Here is a 9,438-nt window from a genome sequence, read left to right on the forward strand (position 1 = left end):
CAGTTAAAGGTCTGTATAAAGGACCAATAGACGTCCATGTGAAGGGACCAGGGAGATTAGTTAGGCGATATTAACGAAGAAGAAGACGAACATGAAGATTCTTTGTGTTGTGCATCTTCGTCTTCGTGCATGTTTTGCCGCCGCCATGTTCGTTTCTTCGGTATTTGGGTTGAACAACGAAAATGCACCCTTCGTGTTCATTTTTATGTTTGCCCGAATACGAATGTTCAATGTATAATTATACATTTTGCTGAATTGTTCATCAGCATATATTGTTTTTTATCTCTATTTTCAGTCTGTTAAGCTGATATCCTTATATTCCCTCTAACTGTATTTGCTAAAGACTCTATGGCAATAACCTATATAAAGGAGACAATGGACACCCTCATCTCGTGCCATTATAGATATCAAACCAATCTGAAGTTATTCCTTGGCCTATAGTTTTAGCTGTATAATGCTGTATATAAACTCATAATAGTTTTAAGCATCCATCAATCAAAATGGAAGGCCCTTAAGGCCCTTGCTAAGAAGGCTTTCTCTCTGTCTAATGACAGGGTGAGTAATTGGGTCTTCTTTTTCCTTCCATAATCTATATGATATCTATAATTCTCTGAATTTTATTAGTTGGACATCTGGTCGGAATAAATCCTACTTTATCGTTATTAATTTAGGTATATATTTTTTCAGTCTATCTGCTAATATAGATGAGTATATTTTAACATCAGTATTTAATAACAAAATATATCTATAATTCCCTGTTGGTGTAATGGTCAGTGTAAGCTGCAGCCAGCATCAGATAATAAACCCACCGTGTGTGTGTGTGTGTGTGACTGTGACTGAAACTGCTCACGTCTGGTAATGTAGGGGTTAATTGTCTGGTCACACTAGCCCTTACGGGTAGAGGCGACACTAGTCTCTCACAATACCTTGATGATGTGTTTGTCCTCAAACTGTTTGTCTGCACCATCTTTGTGCCCAAACGGTTTGCCAGTGCCCCAAACGGCTTGTCTGCGCCATATTTGCCACCAAAATACATGAGTAGGGGACACAATACTGGCGATGTAGAAGGAAAGTCATCTGGGGAGGGGGGCCCAGGCTATTTTTTTCTGTAAGAAGACCAAAGACTTCTGATGGCAACACTTGCTTGATGACCAGAACTCAACTAATTCCATGGTATTTTTGACAATAAAATATATTCAACATTTTTAATATTTGTAAAAATATCATGCCATTTTTATGTAACTCACCATTATCAGATTATCAGCCAGATTTTGTTTTAAACTTTCATCTCCAAGTCCTGAATCATCAGCATCGATAAGATTGTCTATAGGGACATTTTGATTTGGTTTAACAAAAGTAAAGTCGTTTTCACAAGAATCCAATGCCACGCAAACATTGTATGAATAAGGCAGGGGCAAGGTTCCATTGTTATACTGAGAAAGCATCCTGGGATCCACTTGAGAATACAGATTTGTACTGAGAGGTCCAAAATATGGGGTAGATTTCAGTTCTTTACATTTTGATATAATTGCTAACATGATGGTTAATACAAAAAACAAAGATATAATCACCAGGGCTATTACTAAGTACATTTCCAAATTAGATTTAGATTCTTCATTAGTGTATTGAATGTTGATTTTAGGAAGCATCTGCTGAAAATTATCTGCAACAATTAAACTTATGGTCACTGATGCTGACAGAGAGGGGTCCCCATTGTCCTTCACCATAACAACTACCTTATGCTTAAACACATCCTTTTCTTGAAAGGTCCGCAATGTCCTAATCTCACCCGTGTGTGGGCCAATAGTAAACGGAAATGATTCTGATATTTGTATGAGATGATATGAGAGCCAAGCATTGTGTCCAGCGTCAGCATCCACAGCAACCACCTTAGTTATTAAAGAACCATGTTCAGAGGCTAAAGGAACCATCTCAAACACAGCTGAACTTCCGGTTTCTGTTGATGGATACAAGATTCTTGGTGCATTATCATTCTGATCGACAATATGGATTATTAATGTTGTATTGCTACTGAGAGACTGTGATCCATTGTCTTTAGCAGTTATATGAATAACAAACTCCTTGTACTGTTCATAATCAAAGGATCTTTGAGCATAGAGAACTCCAGTTTCAATATTAATGGAGAGAAAAGAGGATTCTGGGAACTCTCCTATTATTGGGCTACATATTGAATATATAATTTTAGCATTATCTCCGGTATCAAGATCTGATGCGTGAACTTTATATATTGAAATGCCTGGTAAATTATTTTCTGGCACGTAAACATCAAAAGACGATTTCATAAATACTGGTGGGTTGTCATTAACATCAGAAATGTCCAAGTGTATTACTTTCTTCATGGAAAGTGGAGGAGATCCTCTGTCAGTTGCTAGAATTGTTATGTTATAGCTTGACAACTTCTCTCTGTCCAATGTACTTGTTGTAACTATTCTATAAAAGTTATCTGAGGACAATAACATTTCAAAAGGTACATTTTCCACTATTTGACAGTCAATTTCACCATTTTGTCCTGAGTCTTTGTCATGAACTTTGAGTAGTGCTATCATTGTGCCAGGCACGGAGTCCTCAGATACCGGAGTAGATAAAGAAGTAACCATCAGGTCAGGCACGTTGTCGTTTTCATCTGTTAGTTCTATTAATACCTTAGAATGGGCAACTAGGCCACCTCCATCTTTTGCTTGAACAGAGATTTCATAATTTCTTGATGCTTCATAATCCAATGTATTATTCGTTCTAATTTCTCCATTTGTGGGGTTTATGAAGAACAGACTTGTTAGAGCTATATTTCCTGGGGCCTCACTCAAAGAATACCTAATCTCTGCATTGATACCCTCATCTTGATCCGTTGCACTTACATGAAGTATAATAGAATTTACTGGAGTATATTCACTCAGACTCACTTTATAAACCTCTTGTGTAAATATAGGAAAATTATCATTGACATCAATAACCATGACTTTTATTAAAGCTGTGCCAGATTTAATTGGATTTCCTCCATCAAAGGCTGTTAAAATTAATTCATGGACATTTTGTGCCTCTCTATCTAAGGGTTTCTCCAGGATAAGTTCTGGAAATTTGCTACCATCAATTCTGGTCTTTTCATTCAAAATAAAGTATGGATTATCATTGAGTTTGTAGGTTTGTACAGAATTATTGCCAATATCTGAATCTTCTGCATTTTGTAACACAAATGTTGTTCCTGGTAAACTAAGCTCAATCATTTCTAAATTGATATTATCATGAACAAATATGGGTGAATTATCATTTATGTCCCGGATATGAATGTTGACCTGAAACACATTAAAAGGCTTTTCAACTACTGCATCAAATACTAATAAGCATGTGTCTTCTTTCCCACATAGTGTCTCTCTATCAATCCTGTTTTTGACATATAAATCTCCATTTTCTAAATTTATAGAAAAATATTTCTCAGACATGTGTGAAACAATATGAAGTCTCCTAAATGAGAGCTGCTTTATATCTAACCCAAGGTCTTTTGCAATATTAGCTACAACAGAGTCTTTTCTCATTTCTTCAGCAATGGAGTAATGAAGCTGACTAGATACAGAATGACAAAGCCAATAAAATAAGACTGAAATGATTACTTGCCATCTCATCCCTTTGCATTTCTGAGATGCTCTGGTTTTCATGTTAGACGCTCTTTTGGCTGTAAAATATCCTAAAACTGCTTTCTTTCAGATACAAAGTATTTGTAATCCAGTATTAAAGGTGAGAATCTGAAACTTTAAGTGTCCACTGGTGAATATAATGTCTTCTGTTTGTGGAAAAATCCAAAAATGGCTGCATCACTTGTTTCATATGTTCAGTACTAGTTAGGAATGAAAATCCTATTGGATCTTCAGCTTCATATTTTTTTCTCTTATTGGTAAACAGCGGCGCTCAGAGGTGTAAATGTGGAACTGCAGGACTCAAAAAACTCCCCCTTAAATTTCTATACATTTAAAATATTTGAATGCATAAATTAAAATAAGAAAAATATTAAAGCCAAATTGATGAAATACTGATATATCTAGTTTGATGAATATTTTTGAACTCCATAAAAATGTTCTCGAAAAGTATTTAACAAGTCCACTAATAAAAATAAATATTCAATGCTAATCAAAATGATTGCTAGTTTACAGCAAAACTATGGTTACATGTCTTTTCCTTCTTTGGTTTTGAAAGAAGAATACATTGAAGGGGGTGAGCTCCAATAAGGAAAGGGAAATTACTTTTTACATAGACTTTTAATGCAACAGACAACCTGTAGGAAAAGTCCAGCAAAGCTGACCTGTAATAAAGCAGCACAAAACACATGTGGCAGAGAATATGTACACTATCCAGCCCTATCCAGAAGAAACAAGCCAATCCAGGGGGCACGTGTCCTGGTGTCCACCTTACTAGATCTCCCCTGTAGTGATAGCTATTTATACAACTAAGCAAGGCATTTAGTATAACTATATGTATGTAATGCAATTTCTAAACCCTTTTTTGTGATTAACGTACATTATTGTGGCATTAGTGGCTTTAGAACAACATGTTAGTCATACACACTTTACTTCCAAACTTTGGAAGCATAGGATAAAATGTGCTTTATAAAAAAGGAACACTTGAGAGGTTTGCACAGCTTACTCAGTATGTAGTAAAACTGTGCTTTAAAGATTATGTCTGTCGGTCTGCAAATACATATTTGTAAAAACAAACAGTGATTTCTATAGTTCAGCTGTACTAATTTTCAATGACACATATAGTATATGAGTAAAAAAAAATAGTATGTGTTAGACCTTAGCATGGCGAGGAAAGTTGATTCAGAGATTTTCGTTTCATTTGTTGACGCGTTCATTTTTAAGCAATGAATTCAATTTTCCGGCTGTCCGGCTTGGACGAAATTAGGGGGGCCATTTTTGATTCAGAACAACATTTGGAGGGCGTTCCCAAAGAGGGAGGTACCTGACACCTTCTGGACTTCTGTTTTATTATAGAAAATAATTTATTCTGGATAATCAAAGAGGTGCAGCAGTAGTAATAGGGCACTGAGCCTGGGCAGGCAGACATTGGCAGATGATAGGCACATGCAGCCCCATGGAGCAGGGCTGTATTTCCTCAATATTACATATTATACATATTATATTGTCACCGATACTTATTAATCAATAAAGAATAATAGATGTTATGATAGAAAGATATTTACAAAATTAACTTGTCCACAAATTAGATGTTTGGCTATTAGCATACATCAGCAACTGTCTTAATCAATTAAACTCTACTCAGGAACAGGGGAAATGTGTCTGCTGTAATACACTACAGCAGTCACTACAGCTTCTCCAATCCACCCTACAACAATACATTTTCTGCACTAAAATAAAGTATGGCAGGTGAGCAATGAGCATCCATCTCAGCCTCTGCTACTTGTCTCACACTTCAACTCCCGTCAGTCGGAAAATTGCTGCTACTGACAAGTTAAAATGGCATCAGCACGCTTATATATCTAATGCTTGTCCCTAGTCCTTGAATATGCTGACTCGTCGGAGTGAAAAAGTAAGGAAAAAGTGCCACAGGTTCTTGAGCCTATCAATCACAGCCATAACCAAACCGTTTTTGTCTACTTCTACATATCATTCATTGATATGTACCCTACTACACACACCCCCTCCCACTTTACCCCATCAACGGTGGACACATATGATGACAGGTGGACGTATCATGCCAAATTTACAGCACTTTCGAAGTTCGTTTTCCTCAGTTTCACTGGAGATCGTCCTCTTTATCATTGATTCATGCAACGCATAAAACAGGTAATCAGAGACCCTTTTATGTAGTAAACAATTAAACTGGACAACATCTATATTGCAAACTATCTAGACATTTTTCATATAAATATAAACTCACCTGAGTAGGATTGTTAGTGACCACATTGTCTGTTACACTTTCATATCCATGTCCTGAATCATCAGCATCGATAAGATTGTCTACAGGGACATTTTGATTTGGTTTAACAAAAGTAAAGTCGTTTTCACAGGAATCCAAAGCTACGCAAACATTGTATGAATAAGGCAGGGGCAAGGTTCCATTGTTATACTGAGAAAGCATCCTGGGATCCACTTGAGAATACAGATTTGTACTGAGAGATCCAAAATATGGGGTAGATTTCAGTTCTTTACATTTTGATATAAATGCTAACATGATGGTTAATACAAAAAACAAAGATATAATCACCAGGGCTATTACTAAGTACATTTCCAAATTAGATTTAGATTCTTCATTGGTGTATTGAATGTTGATTTTAGGAAGCATCTGCTGAAAATTATCAGCAACAATTAAACTTATGGTCACTGATGCTGACAGCGAGGGGTCCCCATTGTCCTTCACCATAACAACTACCTTATGCTTAAACACATCCTTTTCTTGAAAGGTCCGCAATGTCCTAATCTCACCTGTGTGTTGGCCAATGGTAAACGGAGATGATTCTGATATTTGTATGAGATGGTATGAGAGCCAAGCATTGTGTCCAGAGTCAGCATCCACAGCAACCACCTTAGTTATTAAAGAACCATGTTCAGAAGCTAAAGGGACCATCTCAAACACAGCTGAACTTCCGGTTTCTATTGATGGATACAAGATTCTTGGTGCATTATCATTCTGATCGACAATATGGATTTTTAATGTTGTATTGCTACTGAGAGAAGGTGATCCATTGTCTTTAGCAGTTATATGAATAAGAAACTCTTTGTACTGTTCATAATCAAATGATCTTTGAGCATAGAGAACTCCAGTTTCAATATTAATGGAGAGAAAAGAGGATTCTGGGAACTCTCCTATTATTGGGCTACATATTGAATATATAATTTTAGCATTATCTCCGGTATCAAGATCTGATGCGTGAACTTTGTATATTGAAATGCCTGGTAAATTATTTTCTGGCACGTAAACATCAAAAGACGATTTCATAAATACTGGTGGGTTGTCATTAACATCAGAAATATCCAAGTGTATTACTTTCTTCATGGAAAGTGGAGGAGATCCTCTGTCAGTTGCTAGAATTGTTATGTTATAGCTTGACAACTTCTCTCTGTCCAATGTACTTGTTGTAACTATTCTATAAAAGTTATCTGAGGACAATAACATTTCAAAAGGTACATTTTCCACTATTTGACAGTCAATTTCACCATTTTGTCCTGAGTCTCTGTCATGAACTTTGAGTAGTGCTATCATTGTGCCAGGCACGGAGTCCTCAGATACCGGAGTAGATAAAGAAGTAACCATCAGGTCAGGCACGTTGTCGTTTTCATCTGTTAGTTCTATTAATACCTTAGAATGGGCAACTAGGCCACCTCCATCTTTTGCTTGAACAGAGATTTCATAATTTCTTGATGCTTCATAATCCAATGTATTATTCGTTCTAATTTCTCCATTTGTGGGGTTTATGAAGAACAGACTTGTTAGAGCTATATTTCCTGGGGCCTCACTCAATGAATACTTAATCTCTGCATTGATACCCTCATCTTGATCCGTTGCACTTACATGAAGTATAATAGAATTTACTGGAGTATATTCACTCAGACTCACTTTATAAACCTCTTGTGTAAATATAGGAAAATTATCATTGGCATCAATAACCATGACTTTTATTACAGCTGTGCCAGATTTAATTGGATTTCCTCCATCAAAGGCTGTTAAAATTAATTCATGGACATTTTGTGCCTCTCTATCTAAGGGTTTCTCCAGGATAAGTTCTGGAAATTTGCTACCATCAATTCTGTTTTTTTCATTCAAAATAAAGTATGGATTATCATTGAGTTTGTAGGTTTCTACAGAATTATTGCCAATATCTGAATCTTCTGCATTTTGTAAAACAAATGTTGTTCCTGGTAAACTAAACTCATTAATTTCTAAATGAATGTTATCATGAAAAAATATGGGTGAATTATCATTTATGTCCAGGATATCAATGTTGATCTTGAACACATTGAAAGGATTATCAACCACGGCATCAAACACTAATAAGCATGTGTCCTCTTTCCCACATAGTGTCTCTCTATCAATCCTGTTTTTGACATATAAATCTCCATTTTCTAAATTTATAGAAAAATATTTCTCAGACATATGTGAAATAATATGAAGTCTCCTAAATGAGAGCTTCTTAATATCTAATCCAAGGTCTGCTGCAATATTTGCTACAACTGAGTCTTTTCTCATTTCTTCAGCAATTGAATAATGAAGCTGGCCAGATACTGAATGACAAAGCCAAAAAAATAGGACAAAAAATATTACTTGCCATCTCATCCCTTTCTGTTTCTGAGATTCTCTGGTTTTCATGTTAGATGCTCTTCAGCTGTAAATATCCTAGAATTGCTTTCTTGCAGACATCCAGTATTTATAATCCAGTATTAAGGGTGAGAATCCAAAACTCTAAATGTGTATTGTTAATAATAATGACTCCTGTTTGTGGGAAAAATCCAAAATGGCTTCATCTCTTGTTTCATTTGTTCAGTACTAGTTAGTAATGAAATTGCTATTGGATCTTCAGCTTCATATTTTTTCTCTTATTGGTAAACAGCGGCGCTCAGAGGTTTAAATGTGGAACTGCGGGACTCAAGAAAACCCCTTTTTTAAAATTTCTAGTATTTAGATTGGATCTGCCATGATTATTATCTGTGTTGTATTTTTAACATTGATTCTAAAATAGATGATATGAAATAGAATATATATACATTTTAAATATCTGAATGCATGAGAAAAAAATTATAAAGCCTAATTGATGAAATCACTGATATATCTATTTTGAGAAATATTTTTGAATTACATAAATGTTCTCTAATTTTTTATTTTTATTTTTATGATATGTCCACTATTTAAAGAAATAGTCATTGCTAATCAAAATGATTTCTGGCTTACAGTAGTAACATAGCTACATGCCTTCCAATATTTTTGTTTTGAAAGAAGACTATTTTGATTTAGGGGAGTGAGTTCAAATAAGGCAAGAGGAAATAACTTTTTACATGGACATTTTATGCATCATTCAACATGTTGGGAAATTCGAGCGGAGTCGCAGTGTAATAAACCAGCACAGAACACATCTGGCAGAGAATATGCTCCATGTGCACTATACAGCCCAGTCCAAAATACATTACAGAAATGTACTGAAACCCGATACAACATGCAGAAGAAAGATCCAGTCATCTCGGAAATGACCTTTAAAAGCTTCATTACTTTAGACATTCTGGTGTCTATAGATAGCACTGCTAAAAGACACTTTGGAGAACTTCAGGTTGTTATCTAAAAATCTTTAAACTAAATAAGCCCATGGGGCACTTGTCCTGATACCTACTTATCCAGACCACCCCTGTACTAAAAGCTTTTTTTTTAACAATTTAGCAAGACATTTAGTATAAATATAATGTATGTAACGTAATTTAT

General features: G+C 35.5%; 2 pseudogenes; both read right to left on the bottom strand.

The window, feature by feature from the left end:
- Positions 1-1,223: 1,223 nt before the first annotated feature.
- On the bottom strand, positions 1,224-3,671 carry LOC149287364 (protocadherin gamma-B1 pseudogene; annotated as a pseudogene).
- A 578-nt stretch (positions 3,672-4,249) lies between these two features.
- LOC149287365 (protocadherin gamma-B2 pseudogene) lies at positions 4,250-9,201 on the bottom strand (annotated as a pseudogene).
- Between the last annotated feature and the right edge of the window lie 237 nt (positions 9,202-9,438).

Source organism: Sceloporus occidentalis, unplaced genomic scaffold (genome assembly GCF_023333645.1).
Source record: "Sceloporus occidentalis isolate IW3139 unplaced genomic scaffold, rSceOcc1.0.p SCAF_62, whole genome shotgun sequence".
Classification (NCBI taxonomy): Eukaryota; Metazoa; Chordata; class Lepidosauria; order Squamata; family Phrynosomatidae; genus Sceloporus; species Sceloporus occidentalis.